We start from the raw sequence: 19,788 nt of genomic DNA on the forward strand, positions 1-19,788 counted from the left end.
ACGCTCACGCTCATGGACCACTCTAACAATTACACTAATATTTACAATTTAAATTATTTGCACTATGTAAAGTAGAATACACTACTATTATTATTTAATATCGTAAAGAATGTAGGCCTACACGGATCATAATTTTATTTACAATATTAAGCTTAAGTACAGGGTTGTGTATTGTAATGCAAAGTATTTTATTTCATAATGCTACAACCTAGGTACTTATTTTGTAAATTGTGTACAATAGTGTAAAAAATATGTTTAATCAACGTAAACCTCCATTCTTTATAATAGTGTAAACAGTGAAAATAGCGTAGTTTAGTGTATATAGTGAAAAGGGCTATCGAACATAGACTACTTTCAAAAGCCGATTGTCATAAAGACTGCTTTCATCTCTAGAATATGATCTTTCTTCAAATATTACTTTTGTAGAATATTTATTTTAATATAAGCTTTTTATTATTATTATTATTATTATTATTATTATTATTATTATTATTATTATTATTATTAATTTACTGAAGAAGGAAAACAGATTTGCAATCAATGAACAAGCTTTTGCAAGTTTTGTCAGTTTAGGAATTAGAGAATTCATAACAGGAAGAAATGTTTCCAGCTTGAACTTTTCACTTTTACTGAGAAGTATCTCTTCTTCTGATTCGTCATATTTAGTAAGATGTACACTTCCCTTTCGTTCCCGTTTTTTCACATCTCTATAATTTAAATCTGGGCACTTGGTTCTGGTACTTTATAGTTACATTGTGTACGTGTATATAAGTGCAATAAAAAGTTTTGATTATGTCTGGTGATAATAATTTAATTCAGCAACAAAAGCTAAATGCAGTAATTTAACTAAAGCAATACGGGATCATGATGTTGCTATTGTACATATTCGTGCTTTTAACGCACTCGGAACTTTTGGAACTGGCATATTGAAACTCAGCTAAGTGACCAAACACAATAAAGTATTATTCTACATAATGAAAAGGTAACACGCAATAGAGACATTCTGAAAAGGCTTATAAATGTTTGTTTACTTGCAAAACTGGAACTTTCATTTAGAGGAAACGGTAAGTCGAAAATGTCCAACAACCGCGGTAATTATTTAGAACTTTTGGACTGCACTGCCCAGTACGACCCTCTTCTAAAAAATCACTTGGAGACATCTACAGTATTCAAAAGTGTATGAAATCGTATTCAAAATGATTTAATTGAATCTGTTGGCAGTGCACTTAATAAGGAAATTAAACAGCAATTACAGAAATCTGATTTTTTGCCATATCAGCTGATGAGACAACTAACGTCTCGAATAAATCACAATTTTCTCTAGTTTATCAATATACGATTGAAGGAAGAGTGGTAAAACGGTTTGTGGGCCTCCGTGATGTAAGTGAGGACAAAACAGCGGCAGCACATTCTAATCTTATTTTTAAGAGATATTCAAGACTTTTCAAACTGTAGTAAGAAACTTGCCGCACAGAGAGAAGTGCAGTGATGGCCTCTTCATTACATGGTGTCAAGCTTAATATTAAGGCGTCTTTTCCACAAGCTCTCTTTGTTCACTGTTATGCACACTGTTTATATTTAGCACTGTCCCAAAGTGCTTCAAGTATTCCTGAATGCTGTATATTGTTTTGCTACTCTTCCTGGGCTTGCAGCGTTTTTCTCCAAATCAACAAAGCGCACAAGATTTCTTGATGAATTTCTGGGTCGACGATTATTACCACATGTTTCCCCAACAAGATGGAATAGCTCGTCATGACTTACCAATACTTAGAGTACCTAGTCTTTTGTAATAGTATTTTTAATTTTAGGCAGTAGTTGCAGTAGACCTAATCTTATAGATTTTGTAAAAAAAAATGGGTACCAAATACCAACGTATTTTTATAATTAGTAATGTTACAAGTATTTGGATCAAATATAAATAGTAAGAAGGAAAAGGAAACTTGACTGCGCGGCTGCTTGGGTAATCTGTTGGGCCACCGCACGTGACTGGATTTGTGTGTGCACGAAATCCTGTCGGGTACAAACCATTGACCTAAAAACAAAGCAGGACTACCTCATAGACTTTCAGGTATAAAAAGGAGCAGATTCATAAACGAATGAGGGAATGAAAAATAATTTTAAAAATCTGCAGCACCATTAGTCCAAATGAATGACTCACTTCCAGAAAACTGTGAAAGTCTACCTATCCTATAGATTTCATTTTGGTACTCTATTTACCTAAATGAAATTTATGGTACATTTAAGTTAAACTAAAGCGACGAGACTATGGTGCAACAGAAACTACGTATTCGTTAGAATAATCTGCCTACAAAATGCCAGCTTGCAAACTCAAAATCCATATCTAAGAAGAATGAGAGAGGAGATTATGACTTTATGAGCAGCAAGGAAAGCGGGATCATCACCACTAGGACCAGCCACAGCATAAATCCAATCAATTCTGTCGCCATATCCCACGACAGCTGTCACCGAGCCGAAGAATGAAAGAATCAACCAAGTCTCAGTTGCCAGCCGAAGATAAGCGAACGTCTGTTTTTAGAGGTATTCTGGAATAATGTACTCCCGCACCCGTTTTATTGTGATATACAGAGATAGCTAAAAGTCCCGCACCACCTAAATAACTTTTGAAGCATACGGTTCAGTGACATGAAACTTGGTATGTGGAGATAACCATATACTAAGAACTCAATAATGGTATTACCGAATTTTTATACTTCCGGTTTAACCGGAAGTAACTCCAACTCTCTTATTTTAAATGGAACACCCAATATATATATATATATATATATATATAATTTTTTAATAAAGCTCATTAAGAGCTTTTCAAAAAGTACCCACACTTGATAGGCCTACTTCTGTACAAATTCAGTGTTGCTAAATAAAAATGGAAGTGGTGCAAGATATTCCTAATGCCTGGTTAAATCATTCCTTAAATAGTTTCTATTATCGAGTGACACATTGTAAAGCAGCTGAGGGCTACCAATTTGAACACATAATTTAGAAGGTGAGCTAGCTTTGTTTTGTTTTTGTTAAGGAAGGAGTATTTTATTATTTTAATATTCGATACACTTTTCTGTTTTTATGACTTAGCAACACTGAATTTGTACTGAAGTATCGAGTGTGGGTACTTTTTGAAAAGCTCTTAATGGACACTATTCAAAAACAAAAATATATGTTGGGTGTTCCATTTAAAATAAGAGAGTTGGAGTTACTTTCGGTTAAACCGGAAGTAGCAAAATCTCTGTAATACCATTATTGAGTTCTTAGCATATGGTTATCCTCACATACCAAGTTTCATATCACTGAACCGTATGCTTCAAAAGTTATTTAGGTGGGGCGTTTGTTATTTTAATATTCGATACACTTTTCTGTTTTCTTGACTTCGCAACAATGAATTTGTACAGAAGTATCGAGTGTGGGTACTTTCTGAAAAGCTCTTATTGAGCACTATTCAAAAATAAAATAATATATTGGATGTTCCATTTAAAATAAGAGAGTTGGAGTTACTTCCGGTTAAATCGGAAGTAAAAAAAACTCGGTAATACCATTATTAAGTTCTTAGTATATGGTTATCCCCACATACCAAGTTTCATATCACTGAACCGTATGCTTCAAAAGTTATTTGGGTGGTGCGGAACTTTTAACTAACCCCGCATAATAAATGTGTGAAAGGAAATAGAAAGGACGACCAATGGCGCCAACTTTTGGAAAACATTGGGTGTGCTCAAACACTTGACTTATAAGTTAAAATAAATAATAATAGGCCTAATAATAATTAATAAATAGTGCAATAATGCACATGGTGAGCATTAGACGGAAGAAGTGGTGTTGTCCAATATTTACTTGGATTTTGGATGCATTTGTTCATAATTGATGGCTCCTCTACAGGAAAGCTAGCATAGATATGTCAGAATTGGCGTTGAGGCGTTGCCTTGTCACACGCTACCCCATGTCAAATGGTCTTAATCCTAGAGATCTTCGTCGTATTGGAAGTTGTTCTGGACTGAAAGAGTTTTACCTGACATCCTATACGATGAAATAATTATCTGGTGTCAAAGGCGCCAATGCGCTGCGGAAAACTGCAAAGGATCTCCAAAACAACTTGTACTAAATGAGATGTAGTTTGTGCATAGAGTATTTCACGCCATCCTATAGAAAATAAAAAATGAAAATTAAAAGTGCTGCCTAAATGTAAAATAGAGGTTCTATTGTGTCCTCTGGTTCAAATTTATACATTATATTCCAAATGCATATTCTGCCTAGCGTCACACCCTCCACCCTGCTTCAAAATAGATACACAAGCACATAATTTAACAAATTTATAAATGAAAAATAAATCAGGCACGCAGAAACTGTCCACTACAAGTCGTAATTTTTCTCCTATCGTGTTAACGCAAGAATTAAATGTAGAGGCGGGTGATCGGAAAATTAGTGTTAAATTCTGATTTGTGTATAGATTGTTATGGACCTCCCAAGCAATCAGCCAGCAAGCCCATGCTGGGAGAATATAGGAAAAAGGTATGAAAAATATGTACTAATAGAACCAATCTTCGGAACATTGTGAATTTCTTATTTATTATTAGCAATTGTACCCCTTCTTAACAACGCACCATTGCTTGCTGTCTCTTCTAAATTAATATTTGTAAATTGGTCGTTAGTTAACTACATTGATTGCAAGTCCATTACGTGAAAGGGAATGATGAAAGGCTGTCTCTCCTTTCATTTTACATATGCCAAAAGTTTTTACTATATTTGGACAACGTATAACTTAATTAAACGCGTCGCGTTAAAAGTGTTGTACCTATCAGCCGATGGCACTGCTGATTCTAGTTTACTACATTATTTGGAAGTTGTGTCAATTCTGCAGATTAGGTTACTCGCTTGGGCTTTTATGTTAATTGAAGCAGCGGTTTTAGCTCCAAGTGATAGCAAGGAAATCCGAGTGCCTATGTGTCATTTGTACTAATTATTTTACTCCCTCTACAACTAGCGAACTTTTTACAATCATTCAATACATAAACATGCAGATAAAAATGAATGTGGGCTTAATAGAATTTAATTCACAAACTCGCGTTAACAACTAATTTCTTGAACAAAATGAGATAACAATCAAGTACGGTTAAACAGCAGTCTCTTTTGTAAAATTATAAACACAATTAAATCTAGAATTTATTGAATTAATTTTGACCTTAATTTAGTATTTTTTTTATCCAAACAAGACGATAATGCATATTTGCTATCAGTACAACAATATAAGTGAAGAGTAATTCCATTGAAGTGGAATGATAGTAGGAGGAAGACGAGACAATACTAAAGAATATGTTACTAGAGCTAAATGACAGTTGTGAGCAGTATGGGATGAAATAAATACAAACAATACGAAGACTATAGTTATCGGAAGAAAAATAAAGAATATAAACTTGCCCATTGGAAATGACGCAGTGGAACAAGTGAACAGCTTCAAATACTTCGCACGTACTGTAAGTAGTGACATGAGCTGCTGTCAGGACGTCAAAATTAGGATAACAATGGCAAAAGAAGCTTATAGTAGAAGAAAGAAGAGCGTCTTTGCGGACCTCTGGAAAAATAACTTAGTGAAATGCTTTGTGTAGAGTGTGGCATTCCATAGGGCAGAAACATTGACGTTACGACGAAGTGAAGAGAAACGATTAGAAGCATTTCAAACGTGGATATGAAGAAGCATGGTGTGTGTGAAATAGACAAACAGAATAAAAAAACAAAGCAGTGCTAGAAACAGTGGATCAAAAAAGAATAATACTGAAATTGATCAGGAAGAGAAAAAGGAATTGGCTGGACACTGGCTAAGAAGAAACTGGATACTGAAGGATGCAGTGGGAGGAATGGTGAACGGTTAGTTAGAGTCGACAGCAATTCGGAAGGCGGTAGTCTGCTAGCGTTTGCGTCCATAGAGACAGATAGAGAGAGCAAGGCAGAGTACAACATTGCCACATCGTACTTCACGCACACGTGCAATACAAATAGCGCAGGAGAGAATTTAAATTATCAAAATAAATAATGACCTTAGCCGTTGATTACTGTAAGCATGACACCAAACAAACCCTCATTTCTTCACTAACAATATTCTTTGCACGGCTCTCAATCACACACCACATGCTTCTGCAGTCGTTTCTTGCGCGTTGGCAACGTTGCAGCCAGCATCAAAATGGCCGGCAGCGTTCTGCTCGTCAATGTTTTTAAAATAATTATACACCTTAAACACTATTTTCCGCGTCTTCCTGTGCAATACCTGTCTTTTACCGTCTCTTCTTCCATTTATTTATCACACACACACACACGCACACACACACACACACACAAGATAACATTAGACCTACTGAGTAACAAATCCAAAAGGAGCAGAATAATTGAGAGAATAAAAACAAAAATTATAGAATTAACACAATCCAAGTGGATAATACACTTCGGTTGGGTCAAAGGACATTCCGGTATAATGGGCAACGAACTAGCAGACAGATTGGCGAAAGCAGCGGCTTTAGAGGTTAGTGAAGTTGTCTATAATAAAATACCAAGAGAAGTTATTCTGACACGAGAGAAGGAGAGGGGGCTCGAAATGTGGCAGCAACAATGGTCCAATTCGACGAAAGGAAGGATAAGCAAAGCCTTTTTTCCCCTCAGTCAAGAGGAGGTTGAGCCGAAAGGTACCCATTTCCCCGGAATTCACAGCAATGACAACAGGACACGGGAAGCTGAGGGCATATCTCCACAGATTTAGAATAATAGAGTCTCCCATAGCAGGAACAGTCAATCACGTAATATTTGATTGTAGCATAGTGACCAGACAAAGGAATGACATGATAAGAAAAATCCAAGAAGCAGGAAGCAAGTGGCCAACAACGTGCGAAGCACTAGCCTCCAACTATCTCCAAATATTTTCGACCTTCGTCCGCGATATAGACTTCACAATTCTGTGAAACATCAAACTTGACAGTGAAATTGCAAAACTTGTAAATAGGGTAGTGAAAGTGAAGTCTTGATAATTTTTAATTATAATTTAGTGTGTTTCTATTCTTATGTGGGGTTTGGTAATTTGTAAATATATTTTAAGAAGATTATATTCTAATTGTATGTGTAATTTGTAAAACTGATACTGTGGAACTATGTCCATGTCCTTAATGTCTTTTGATCTATCTGTGTAACTTACTGGTATATTATCTTTATCCTTTTGTGTGTTTATTGCTTATTGAATTGAAATCTGTAAGTAGGAAAATGTAGGAGTGATATATACTTAAATTATTGCTGCTGATGTAATTTAAAATTGTAACTAGGGAAACATAGGGTCTTATAATCTTGAATTAATAATGCTAATGTAATTTGTAAGTTTGTAAGTAGGAAGGTGTAAGGATTCAGAATTTGGAATGGTATTTAACTATAATTTTATTCTCATCGTATATTTATCACACAGATATTTATTGATTACGCAACTGGTAAATTTGCAATCTTAAAAATGTAATTATCTAGAAATGTCAAAACATGTAATATTACCTATGTAATGGGGCATGTTGAAATATATACTGTTAAAAAACACACACACACACACACAGTAAATGTTAGTTTTACTTATTCAATGTATTGAAACACACGTGAACAAACGAACTCGGGAAGTACTTATTATAAACTGATTCTGATTGGTTCTACTGTACAAGCTTGTTACGTCACATACCAGAAATGCTACGGCGCATGTAGCAGCTGACCGCCTTCCGAAATGCCGTCTAGTCTAGTGGGGTTTAAAAAGGGCGCATCAGCTACTATGGCTATTTGCGCCCTTATCTAAAATCCTTCACAAAACAAAATGGTGAACGGAAAGAAAAGTTCGAGGCAGAAGAAGATTTGATATTATAGACAACATTAAGATACGTGAATTGTATACGGAGACTAAGAGGAAGGCGAAAAATAGGAAAGATTGTATAATGCTGAGTTTGCAGTGAAAGACCTGGCCTTTGGCAGAACGCTATAATGAATGAATATGGAAACCCGTTGTTAGACGATTCCCTCTGGTCTGAAACCAAGGATGAGTGGAAATGAAAACTTTTTGAGGTATTGCCATCGCCACGCTTTGTAATAGACAAGCCAACATTTATGTATCAGATACCGTATAGTTTTGAAGTATAAAATGTCGTCCAATTGTTTGAAAATCGAAAAAGAATCAAGAAAAAGACACATTTTAAAATTTTAACAAAAAGGGCTAAGGAGGCTTGTTTCATTATAGGGACAATTGTGTCAACGGTAACAAAAACTAGTGACAAATACCATTTTCTTAAGATTTTATGTTTTATGACGATCGTGTCTGGGAGAAAAAATGTGTATTTTACACTATTGTTTTACACTGTTGTTATCTCCAACGTGTCGGAACTATTCAGTAGATTTCGTCCATATACCACTGATACGTGACACTTTGAGACAAATTATGACCCGGCCATGGAACAATTATTTTTCCCTTGAAATTATTCAAGTTTGCTTCACAGTAAGCTAGATTTGAATAATATATACGTTACTGTAGGTGCGTTAACAGAAAACCACAATTGAAACGGTAATTTGTAAAACCACATGAGTCACAGAAAATAAGTTTCGAGAAAAATAGAAAAAAAACGAACTATAGTGAATGGATTTTATGTTAGGTCTGTGAAATTTTTACAGCAGGACCATACATTAGTACCTCTGATTACAAAAGCATTGTATCTTAATTATCTCATTTCATATCGTCTCAAATATATTTTAAGTTCTTGGACTCATGTTGTTTTAACAAGTACCAATAATAACAACTCCAATATCCTGACACAATATGGAGTATATTGTTTGTTGTAGTGTGAAATAAATTATTATACAGTTTTCAATGAATTTATATTGTTATTTCTATTTCATATTCAAAATGGTTCATATTACTCACAAATTAAATTCAAAATATCATAGCCGACTTAAAACAGTTACTCGCCAGTAATTAATTTTCAAACCAGTGTGTATGACTACAGACATATCTTTAGTTTACAATAAGTAAATAACATAAATTTCATATTATCCCTCCAAAAAAAGACGGTGTTTCTTCCTTTGGGATCTCTCTTCCAGGAAGTTTCCTCTTTATATCATGCACTTCTATAAGTCCTTGAAAGTACACATCTTGCTCATTTGTGCTTAGAAATGACGTAGTTTTGTTAAAAATGTCTATTCTGCCTGGTACAGGTACTTTCATAGAACACTGTTCCTTACACCTGAAACAACAAAAACGACAATATTAGGCCTAATGTCTATGCCACGTTTCTGACCATAACCCTACTTAATTTCACATAAATGGTTCTCGTTGATTGGACTAACAACGAGATCATTGTGACAATATAACATAGTTCCACCAAAACCTCATACCGATAACAAAATCATATTGTACAGTCAGTATTTTATATGAATCTATTGCCAAAAAAATAATCTTTAATATTTAAACACAGAAAATATTTTGTTTATTGCAGAGATGTAAGATTTTGGCATCTGAGGTGTATTTTCTGAAAATGGACATGTCAAGTTTTGAAAGTTTGCTCCTCATATAGAGATTATGCATATAAAAAATTACAACGAAGAATTTCTCCCAAATGTATATTTTACCGAGATTTCGCAAAAAAAAAAAAAAGTTGCTTCTACAACTCAAAATTTGTTATCCTGTTATTTAACGACGCTGTATCAACTAGTAGGTTACTTAGCGTTGATGAAATTGATAATAGCGAGACGGCATTTGGCGGGATAAGGCCGAGAATTCGCCATAGATTACCTGACTTTCGCCTTACAGTTCGGGAAAACCTCGGTCAAAGCCCAACCAGGTTATCAGCCAAAGCAGTATTCAAAAGCATTCCCGAGCGCAGATCCGAATCTGTAGGCAAAGGGCCTGCCTCCTGAGCTATGCCGGTGGCTACAATAGATATTTATTATTGTTTATTATTATGACGCTGATTATATATGATTATAAATTATAACAGTGAATGACTCCAGTAGCGAAGCTAAGGTGTAAATGCTGAGTAGGCTGAAAAAGTCTGCTTACCTTGTATCTTTTTATACAGCAGATGTTTATCGGCTTTTCCGTCGATTTTTTGTGACACAGACCCCACAAGAAGATGATCACTATTCATTTTCACTCCCAAACAGAATATAGGTAAAAAACAATGTAACTTATTTGTCTCAGAGCACGCTGTTAGCCAAGGATATTTCTTACGCCATAAAAATTGAAAAATTCTATTTTGCCTTCCTCCATCCGTTATTTTAACATGTAAATGTAGTGTCGATCTTCTATCATTGTAAGCATATTTTGTTTCATACGTCCAACTTGAAAACGATTTCACTTTTAATTTTACAAATAATGACCTCAATGTTTCTCAATATGAGCCATTTTCCGCAAAATTAATATTTAACACACACGCGCATGTACTTTTGATTAAACTAAACTCAACAACGCAGCGCTTTCAGATAACACCAATACTTCAACTTCGAAATTATCCAGGACCTGAAGCAGACTATTGAACAACGGAACCGTAAAATTGGTGAACTGGAATGAGAAGTGGACGATCTGGAACAATATCAGAGAAGACAAAGTGTTAGGATCTTTGGGATCGAAGAGGAGATTGGTGAGAATATCGATAAGCTCGTGGTGGAACTGGCGATGAGCATAGAAGTGGAGCTGAAGGTAGAAGATATCGACAGAAGCCACCGGGTAGGCCGCACGACTAGTGACGGTAGACCGAGGCCGATTATTGTCAAATTCTGCAGTTACAGGAATAGAAGTGAGGTCTTCAACAAAAAGAGGCTGAAAGGCTCCGGAGTTACCCTGGGGGAAGATCTGATCAAGGTAACGCATGGCCTGTTACGGGAAGCGATAAGCAAATTCAGTGTGTTTAGTGTCTGGACTACAGAAGGTATCATATTCGTTAAAGTGGGTAATATAAAGCACCAGATAATTTGTGCTGCACATCTGAACTGAAATTTGAGCTGTTGTGCAATGTTATTTTTTTATCCTTCCTACTTTTTAATTTTTTAATGTTAGTTTCCCAAGACTAGCTTATTATTATTATTATTATTATTATTATTATTATTATTATTATTATTATTATTATTATTATTTAATTATTCTTTTTAATATTTATTCTAGGTTAGATCTACTAGTTTTTATTTAGCAACTTCCTGGGTTTATATATAATACATACATTTTTCTTAAGTTGGGTAAGTTGATTTGTCGACTAGATACACCGTCAACCCCTGACAATAGCGAAGACCTTCACCTACATCCTTCCCCGTCCACAGCAGGCCAACACAAGAACCCGATCCGCTACTCTCAGGCCACAGTATAGAGAACATACAGTAAAGACACCTAAGCCATTTCGTGGGAACAAATTCTGAGTGCGCACGTCACGAAACCGGGTGTATTATCTGGAACCTCCACCAGATGGATCTCCATCTACGACAGGCTCACTGCTCTGGACAGGCTGGCATAATTTAATATTAACTGAAAACATTCATTACTCATCTTTTAACAATTTTAAAGACATGAGGCAAAGGAATGGCAATATAACCATAGTAAAAATTACTTCCGTATGCAATTATCATGAAAATATTCACTAATTGACGCTAACGTTCAAGTCACTGTTTGAAACTTATGTTGGTAAAATTGATCCAAGTACAACATAATACATCATGGCGTCCGTTGCGGTGAAGTGCGAACATGAACGTCAACAATGGATATAAGTATTTTGACTTCCTAGCGGCATAATATTAATGATAGATAATAAACATACAAGATTATTCGTATTACTGACCAATCAAATAAATAAATATTTTACTAATATTTTGATAGTGGTTTGATATTAGCGACATAGTTGGATTCATTGAGTACTAGACATTACTGAGCTTGAATTTAGTACCAACAACATCAAAGGTGCCGACAATAGTTGTCCCTACTGATTCTTCTTATACTGTACTCAGGCCTCAAACACCCTTGCTGCAGCATTTGCAAAACATTCTTCATCCCTTCAGGTTGCACATATAAACGCTCAGTGTTACAGCTCATTAAGATGAAATTTATTCTATTTTCTCGGATCTAAATTTACATGCTCTTGCTGTTTATGAATCTTGGCTAAAACCACCTCTTCCTACAAATCTTATCCACATTGATGGTTATGTATTATTAAGAAATGATCGTTTAAATAAATGGGGAGGCGGTGTTGCGGTACAGCCTACGTTAGGTCAGACTTAAATCATAGAATTATATACTGTACTCCAACGACGAGAAAGTCTCCAGGGAATGAAACGAAGCGGGGTGATGCTGTGAATGAATGTTATGTCATAAGATGTCATAAGGTCACACACGTGGGTGCTCGTATCTCTATTGGCTATCTCTCAAAGCACAAACCATAACACTGATATACACATTTTTATATTACCCTAGTTACAAAATTAGATCACTGTTAAAAAAATGTTATGTTTTATTTAACGACGCTAGCAACTGCAGAGGTTATATCAGCGTCGCCGGATGTGCCGGAATTTTGTCCCGCAGGAGTTCTTTTACATGCCAGTAAATCTACTGACATGAGCCTGACGCATTTAAGCACACTTAAATGCCATCGACCTGGCCCGGGATCGAATCCGCAACCTTGGGCATAGAAGGCCAGCGCTATATCACTGTTAATCTCCTAGGGCCATATTCATAGACATTCTTAGCACGGGCTTCCGGTAGATGATCAGCGAACAATGTTTTTCGTATTCATAAACCAGTGTTAGCGATATGATATCGTATGAATCCTGTACAAGTAATCAGTCGATAGCCGGAGCTAGTTTAGCACGCTCGTAGCGCGGGCTAGCGAAATGTCTATGCATCGCACCCCTGGTTTTTTAATCCCTCCATACAGGAAATAACACATGCAGGAGAGCGCATGATTTTTAAACTGACGTTATAACTCTAATATTATCTATCTACTTCGCTCCAATAGATGACGCAATATAAGCACATTCCTTTCACGGTTTATCTCCTGGTTGGAGAACAGTATGCGTCTCTGAGCGATTATGATGGAAAACCGAAGACGTTATTCGTAGAAATTAATGCTAATTTCCAAAAATGTATTATTTGCGTTATCTACCAACCACCTAATGTTAACAATATTATAGAAATTGGAAGATCCCTATTGAATATTATTACAGATTATGAACATGTCGTAATATTGGGCGACTTCAGTACAAATTTACTAGTTTCATCTTCAATCCACACGAGACAATTGAGGCGCTGACATGGGAAAGGTAGTAACTGCCAAAAACAAATTTTTCAGGGGAAGCAAAAAACAAATTTATGAACACTTTCTCACTTACATTATTACAGAAACTGCTTTAAATGAAAGGCATACACTCATGTTTGCGTTAGATATGAAATTTGAAAAGTCTGGCAGAGATTTATCTGTGAAATCCTATTTTATGAAAATACAACATTGAAATCACTCCTTAGCCAAACTGAGAATTAACGTTATTTATACATTATGCACAAATTTTTCAGTCAAATGCATGATACTTTTCATCGAGGGAGTCTAACATAGATAACAAGGTTCTCTTTTTGCCATCAGGACGACTGGTCTTTTTTCAAGGCGTTGCAAGCACTGCAAGTTAGTGATTGACGTTAATGACTGTCCTTTCTTAAACATCCTGTGCTCTGTCCACATTTCAAGGTCATTAAATGACTGTCTTGTGTTTATTAGAGGAAGATCAGCTCTTGAGAGTCTAATCCAGCTGAAGGTGCTGTCTAGACACACTCTGATGTTGTAAAAGGAGTTACTACCTTCTCCGCGCCAACAGCTGTGCACATACAACTTACAACATCTAGTGACTACATTTCCAGCTTAGTTTCATTACATACGGACATACTACCTTCTCTGTGCCATTGGCATGGCCATTTACTACCTTCTCAATGAAAAACCTAAAAATTCGAATTTTTGGCAGTTACGACCTTTCCCATGTCAATGTCTCAATTACTGGCAATGTTTCAGCCTCTTGATTTAGCAGTCCTCCCTCTCGAGCCCACTCACCACACACAGTTTCTGATAATTACCAATAATACGGACAGAGTACTGACGCATGCAACCCCGGGAATATCATAGCATGATATTATATACCTGGTATATTCCCTAAAATGCCCCAAACCAAAATCAAAATTTATTACATACCGCGACTTAAAACGTATCGACGAGACTCAACTACAGTCAGACGCATCAAAAATTCCTTGGCAATCCATATGGACTTTACACTCAGTTGATGAGAAAGTAGACCGGCTGAATTCATATAGGCTATTATTAATCTACAGTATATGACAAGCATGCACTTCTGAAATCAAAGCGTGTTAAAAAGCGTCCGGCACCCTGACTTTCTCTTGACATACGCGCCAAAATGAAAGAGCGTGATGCTGCGCACAGAGAGTACAGACTTCATAAGACCGACATATCATATGATTATTATAAACATCTACGTAACAAGACTACACAAGCTATTAGGAACGCTAAACTCAGACATTTCCACGACATATTACATCAGGGCGCTGGCTCTTCCGAACTGTGGAGAAACTTACGTACTATAGGACTAGGAAATTCCAGACCTCAAAGTCACAACATTACAATTCCGCTTGAAACTCTAAATGATCACTTCATAACATCTCAGTCATTGACCCTCGACCAAACTCAGAAACAGTTAACAATAGTTGACGTGCTAAGGACTCCACCTTCGACAACAGACAAATTCTGTTTTCTTATGTGACAGAAAATGAAGTACGAACAACAATGAAACGCATAACAACGAAATCTGAAGGAGTAGGCTGTATAAGCATTACCTTACTGCTTAAAATACTGGACATAATAAAATTATACCGACACTCAGTCACTCATATATTTAATGCTTCTCTTATTACTTCATCCTATCCAACTCTCTGAAAAAGAGCCCTTATCCGCCCACTTCCCAAAATTACAAACCCTTCATGTCCAATGACTATAGACCCATCAGTATCCTACCTGCTCTATCAAAAGTTCTGGAACGTATTGGACACTTGGTCAAAATAAAAGTGGCCGGCGTCTGAGAGACTTTGTTCAAATCGGGTATTTCCGTGAGCGAACTGACGAATTGAAAGAAATATTTCATTCAAATACTAGAGTACAATTTTACAAATGTCTCTCAGTTACACAGTTTCCTAACACAAAAAAACTTGCAGCTAAAATGTTAACAGTTTTCGGAAGCACTTATGTGAGAAGACGTTTTCAAGGCTGAAGTATGTAAAATCAATATTTCGCTCAAGAATAACTGATGACCATTTTCATCATTATTAATTACGCATATCAGTCACCAACTTCGAAACTGATATCAATTTTCTTACATTTAAAATTCAGCCGCAATCTTCTCATTGAAGATCAGGCGTAAATTGTAATGACAGATTTTCATTTGTACAATTGAAGCACATACTGTTTTGAGACTTTGCGTTTATGAGTACCAAAGTTAGAAACGCTAATTTGCATAATTTAGTTGCTATTTTGTTTAGTTATAATATTTCTTAAATTTTTTAGTATGTAATAAATAATTTATTAATGAAGAGAGTAATTATATATATACTGTATATATATATATATATAACTCAAATTTTTTGGGTAGGCTGAGACTCAAAAGCCTCTTAAGAGCTTCACCACGTGAGACTTTCACTACATGACTACAGTAACAAAGACTGGAGTTCCTATTGTCGATAATCATATCTTTGCATCCCGTGGCCTCGCCTACGCTTGGTGTCCACGCCTTTAATCTCTAGATATGGGCTATCTTAACCCAGTAAACTTATCATTTTCTGGAATCACATGCGGTATTGAGGAATCATATGATAAGCGTCATCGTTCAAAAGTTCGTAAAAATTGTAAACACGGTCTTGTGATGTAGGAACTTGTGAGACAGAGTTATCTGTATAAATATATCAGTTTCCTGCCCACCTAGCACTGACCTTCGACATACGACACCAGCCACAACATTCTGCTATCCGCATCTGACAGTCAACAGTGTTCAGCATCAGCACTCGTTAATTGACAGCGTTAGTGCAGCATGTGCTAGTGAACCACACTGAGGTTTCGTACATTTCTGAGGTAAAGTCACAATTTAGAGGTACCGGTATGCTGTATTTATCATAGGATTGTGAACTTATGAAGTGCTATGATTTGAATGAACAGGGGCTTCTTGTACAGTATGTGTAAATAATAATGATTATCCGCCACTCTTCACCTACAGACTACTGAATGCTTTAGAATCTGTGTATTGTTATTATTTCTTTATTATCTATTTATTTGCCTCGTTTTATTATAGACGTTTGTGTCGATCGCCCATAGTAGTGAAATTGACCCATATAATTACTGCATCACATTCGAACTATCTAATATTATATTTGAGAAAACTTATGTTCTTATTGTTTAGTTCTCAATTATTATCTGCTGTGCTTCATTACAGTAAATATTTTCAGCTTGTCTAATGCACATAGATTGCATATTTTATTTATTTATTTATTTATTTATTTATTTATTTATTTATTTATTTATTTATTTATTTATTTATTTATTTATTTATTCACTTATTGACTCATTCATTCACTCACTCACTCACTCACTAGCTTATTTATTTATTTATTTATTTATTTATTTATTTATTTATTTATTTATTTATTTATTTATTTATTTATTTATTTATATTTTTCAAATGGTATCATTCTAGTTTTTTAACAACCGGTTCTCTCCTCTAATAACTGCAAATTCCAAAATTGTAATATAAAAAAGATTAACTAAAGTAATAATCAGCAGCAAAAAATAATAAAGAAAACGTGTAGAAGAATTTGAAAACTAGCAAATGCTGGCTGACTCGCGTCACGAAGAAGGGGAATACAGAATATTCAAAACACCAACTAGCCAGCTTTGAATATCTGACCACACCAACATATTGTTTGAAACATCCGAAGATGCATCTGCACATGCACTTACCCTCTACTGTAACATCATGTTAATTTGACATTAAATGTTCAACATATTCGTAGCAAAGCCATATTGTACTTTTTGATCCCGAGGAAATACAATAACGTGTTCTTGCGAAGTGGCTGTAGAAGGCGAATATTTTCCCTGGATCAAAAATGCAATATGGCGTTGCTACGAAGTGGTGAAGAACATTTACCAATTTAACTTTTAATTTACCAATTTAACTTTTCACTTTTCGAAACATCAACCACTGTTTTATTTTTGTTGGACATGCCGCTGCCACCATTACTGGGGGTTGGGGGGGGGGGGGAGGAACTTGATCGAACGTTTTAACGCACTACAGTGATTTCTCTCCGCGACTTAGACTCAAACACAAACACAACTTTAATGATATCGAATGCTACTGGTCGAATGGTCAATAGTGCATTCAGTATTATCTATACTCTTAATGTAAAAATAATTTATTTAATTGAAATGAGATAAAAAATTGAAGGAGAAGTATTAAAAGAAGAGAACAAAGTATCTTTCTTATAAATATACTCAATAGTGAATTTTGTAGTTGAAAGTCCATTTACATTTTTTATATTATGTTTTTGAATACACTTCTTGTTGTGTATGCGGTATTAGCATTGGAAGGGGAAAGGGTAGACGATTGCCGAAGTAATCGCGAATGATTTTCAAGGTTACCGGTATAATCATACTCCTGTAGCCTACCTGCCGACTGATTGCACAATTTGACAAGAAGCAACAATATAATAATAAATATGATCCCCTCGAACTCTATTGTTTATTATTGTATTATGTTTACTGCAATATTAGAATTCTAGAGAATTCCATGTTAAATTAATATTATTACTTTCTGTAAAGAGAAGCTATATCTTGGAGCAACAGTAACAAAATATAAATTGCACTCGGGACGAAATTAAACGCAGAATAAATTTGGGAAATGCCTGTTATTATTCGGTTGAGGAGCCTTTGTCATCTAGTCTGCTGTCAAAAAATCTGAAAGTTAGAATTTATAAAAGAGTTATATTACCGGTTGTTCTGTATGGTTGTGAAACTTGGACTCTCACTTTGAGAGAGGAACAGAGATTAAGAATGTTTGAGAATAAGGTTCTTAGGAAAATATTTGGTGCTAAGAGGGATGAAGTTACAAGAGAATGGAGAAAGTTACACAACGCAGTACTCCACGCATTGTATTCTTCACCTGACATAATTAGGAACATTAAATCCAGACATTTGAGATGGGCAGGGCATGTAGCACGTATGGGCGAATCCAGAAATGCATATAGAGTGTTAGTTGGGAGACCGGAGGGGAAAAGACCTTTGGGGAGGCCGAGACGCAGGTGGGAGGATAATATTAAAATGGATTTGAGGGAGGTGGGATGATGATAGGGACTGGATTAATCTTGCAGAGGATAGGGACCGATGGCGGGCTTACGTGAGGGCGGCAATGAACCTGCGGGATCCTCAAAAGCCATTTGTAAGTAAGCAAGTAAGTAAGTAAAGAGAAGCTAATTTTACTAACTTAAAATGTAGAATTTAGAACACAGTAACAAAGTATATGTCTACAGAGTGCGATAGCTGAACATGTTGTCTTTGTTAGACAAGGGGTGAGAGGAAACTTCGTAGATAATATTAATTTAAAAAGAAAATAATTCAATTTTGTTTTTATTTAACGTAAAATAGTCACAGACTTAAATTTATTATTATGATTATTGTTATTATTATTATTATTATTATTATTATTATTATTATTATTATTATTATTATTATTTTGTTCGTGGCCCCCGGTAATTGCTCTTTGGCCCCCCAAGAGGGCAGTGACTACTCGTTTGAGTCACTGCTCTGGGTTGAGTATCACTGACCTACACTGTGGATTATAATGCTTTTCTCAGTATTTCGAAATTCGTGAGAATCAGAACACAACTTGGCTTCTTGTGTCTAAAAGCTATTATTATGTGTTCTATTAGAATTTGGTGGGTGTTGCATTACCTGGTTGGGTTTGTCAGAAGTTTTTCCTCAATCAATAGAAGCAGAATTGTTTGTAACTTTCGGCGTTGGATCTCGATTCGTTTCATCATAATTTGTTCACATATTATTCTTTTTATTATTATTATTATTATTATTATTATTATTATTATTATCATCATCATCATCATTATCGTAGGCTGGATGAAGTTCACGTTGCAGCGTGCTGTTTTCGTACAAGAGCGAGGCCGTTCGGCGATAATCATTCACAGAACAGGAGTGGTAAGCACAATAAGCCTCAGGCTGAGGTGCAAGAGTTTGGGTTCCTCTTCCGTTAAAAGAAAACATTTCAGTAGCGTGTGTATATATATATATATATATATATATATATATAGGATATATATATATATATATATATATAGGCTATATATGATTTTTTTGTGATAACAAAAGTTTCCTCGAGTAAACGAAAATATATCTTCCTTCTCCAGTTCTCTCGATCTAGCCAGTCTTCACCTGTCAGGTTCTTTTCTGCATAATCATTTTTATTGGTTATTTTACGTCGCTTTACCAACTGCTGTGGTTATCCAGCGTCTGAATGAGGTGAAAGTGATAATGACAGCGAAATGAGTTCGAGGTCCAACGCCGAAAGTTACCCAGCATTTGCCCTTAATGGGTTGAGGGAAAACCCGGAAATAAATCTGAACCAGATAACTTGTCCCAACCAAGATTTGAACCCGGTCCCGCTCGTTTCACGGTCAGGCAGGCTAACCGTTACTCCACAGTGGTGGAC

The 19,788-nt window shown here is 35.6% G+C and overlaps 1 protein-coding gene and 1 long non-coding RNA gene across 5 annotated transcripts in view; one reads left to right on the top strand and one right to left on the bottom strand.

Annotated features, from left to right (window-relative positions):
• Positions 1-4,153: 4,153 nt before the first annotated feature.
• The window catches only part of LOC138705793 (uncharacterized), a 112,548-nt gene continuing 96,913 nt past the window's right edge, over positions 4,154-19,788 (bottom strand). Inside the window, exon 3 of the long non-coding RNA XR_011333785.1 lies at positions 4,154-9,242. This is a non-coding gene — a long non-coding RNA (uncharacterized lncRNA). The remainder of the gene's footprint in view (positions 9,243-19,788) is intronic.
• Positions 15,683-19,788, top strand: part of LOC138705792 (uncharacterized) — a 58,824-nt gene continuing 54,718 nt past the window's right edge. Inside the window, exon 1 of one of the 4 annotated variants that reach the window (XR_011333783.1) lies at positions 15,683-16,151. The gene's annotated coding sequence lies outside the window, so the exon portion shown is untranslated. The remainder of the gene's footprint in view (positions 16,152-19,788) is intronic. The other 3 variants (XR_011333784.1, XR_011333782.1, XM_069834437.1) reach the window with 3 other exon arrangements.

The sequence above is a fragment of the Periplaneta americana genome, chromosome 9, assembly GCF_040183065.1.
Source record: "Periplaneta americana isolate PAMFEO1 chromosome 9, P.americana_PAMFEO1_priV1, whole genome shotgun sequence".
NCBI classification, from domain to species: Eukaryota; Metazoa; Arthropoda; class Insecta; order Blattodea; family Blattidae; genus Periplaneta; species Periplaneta americana.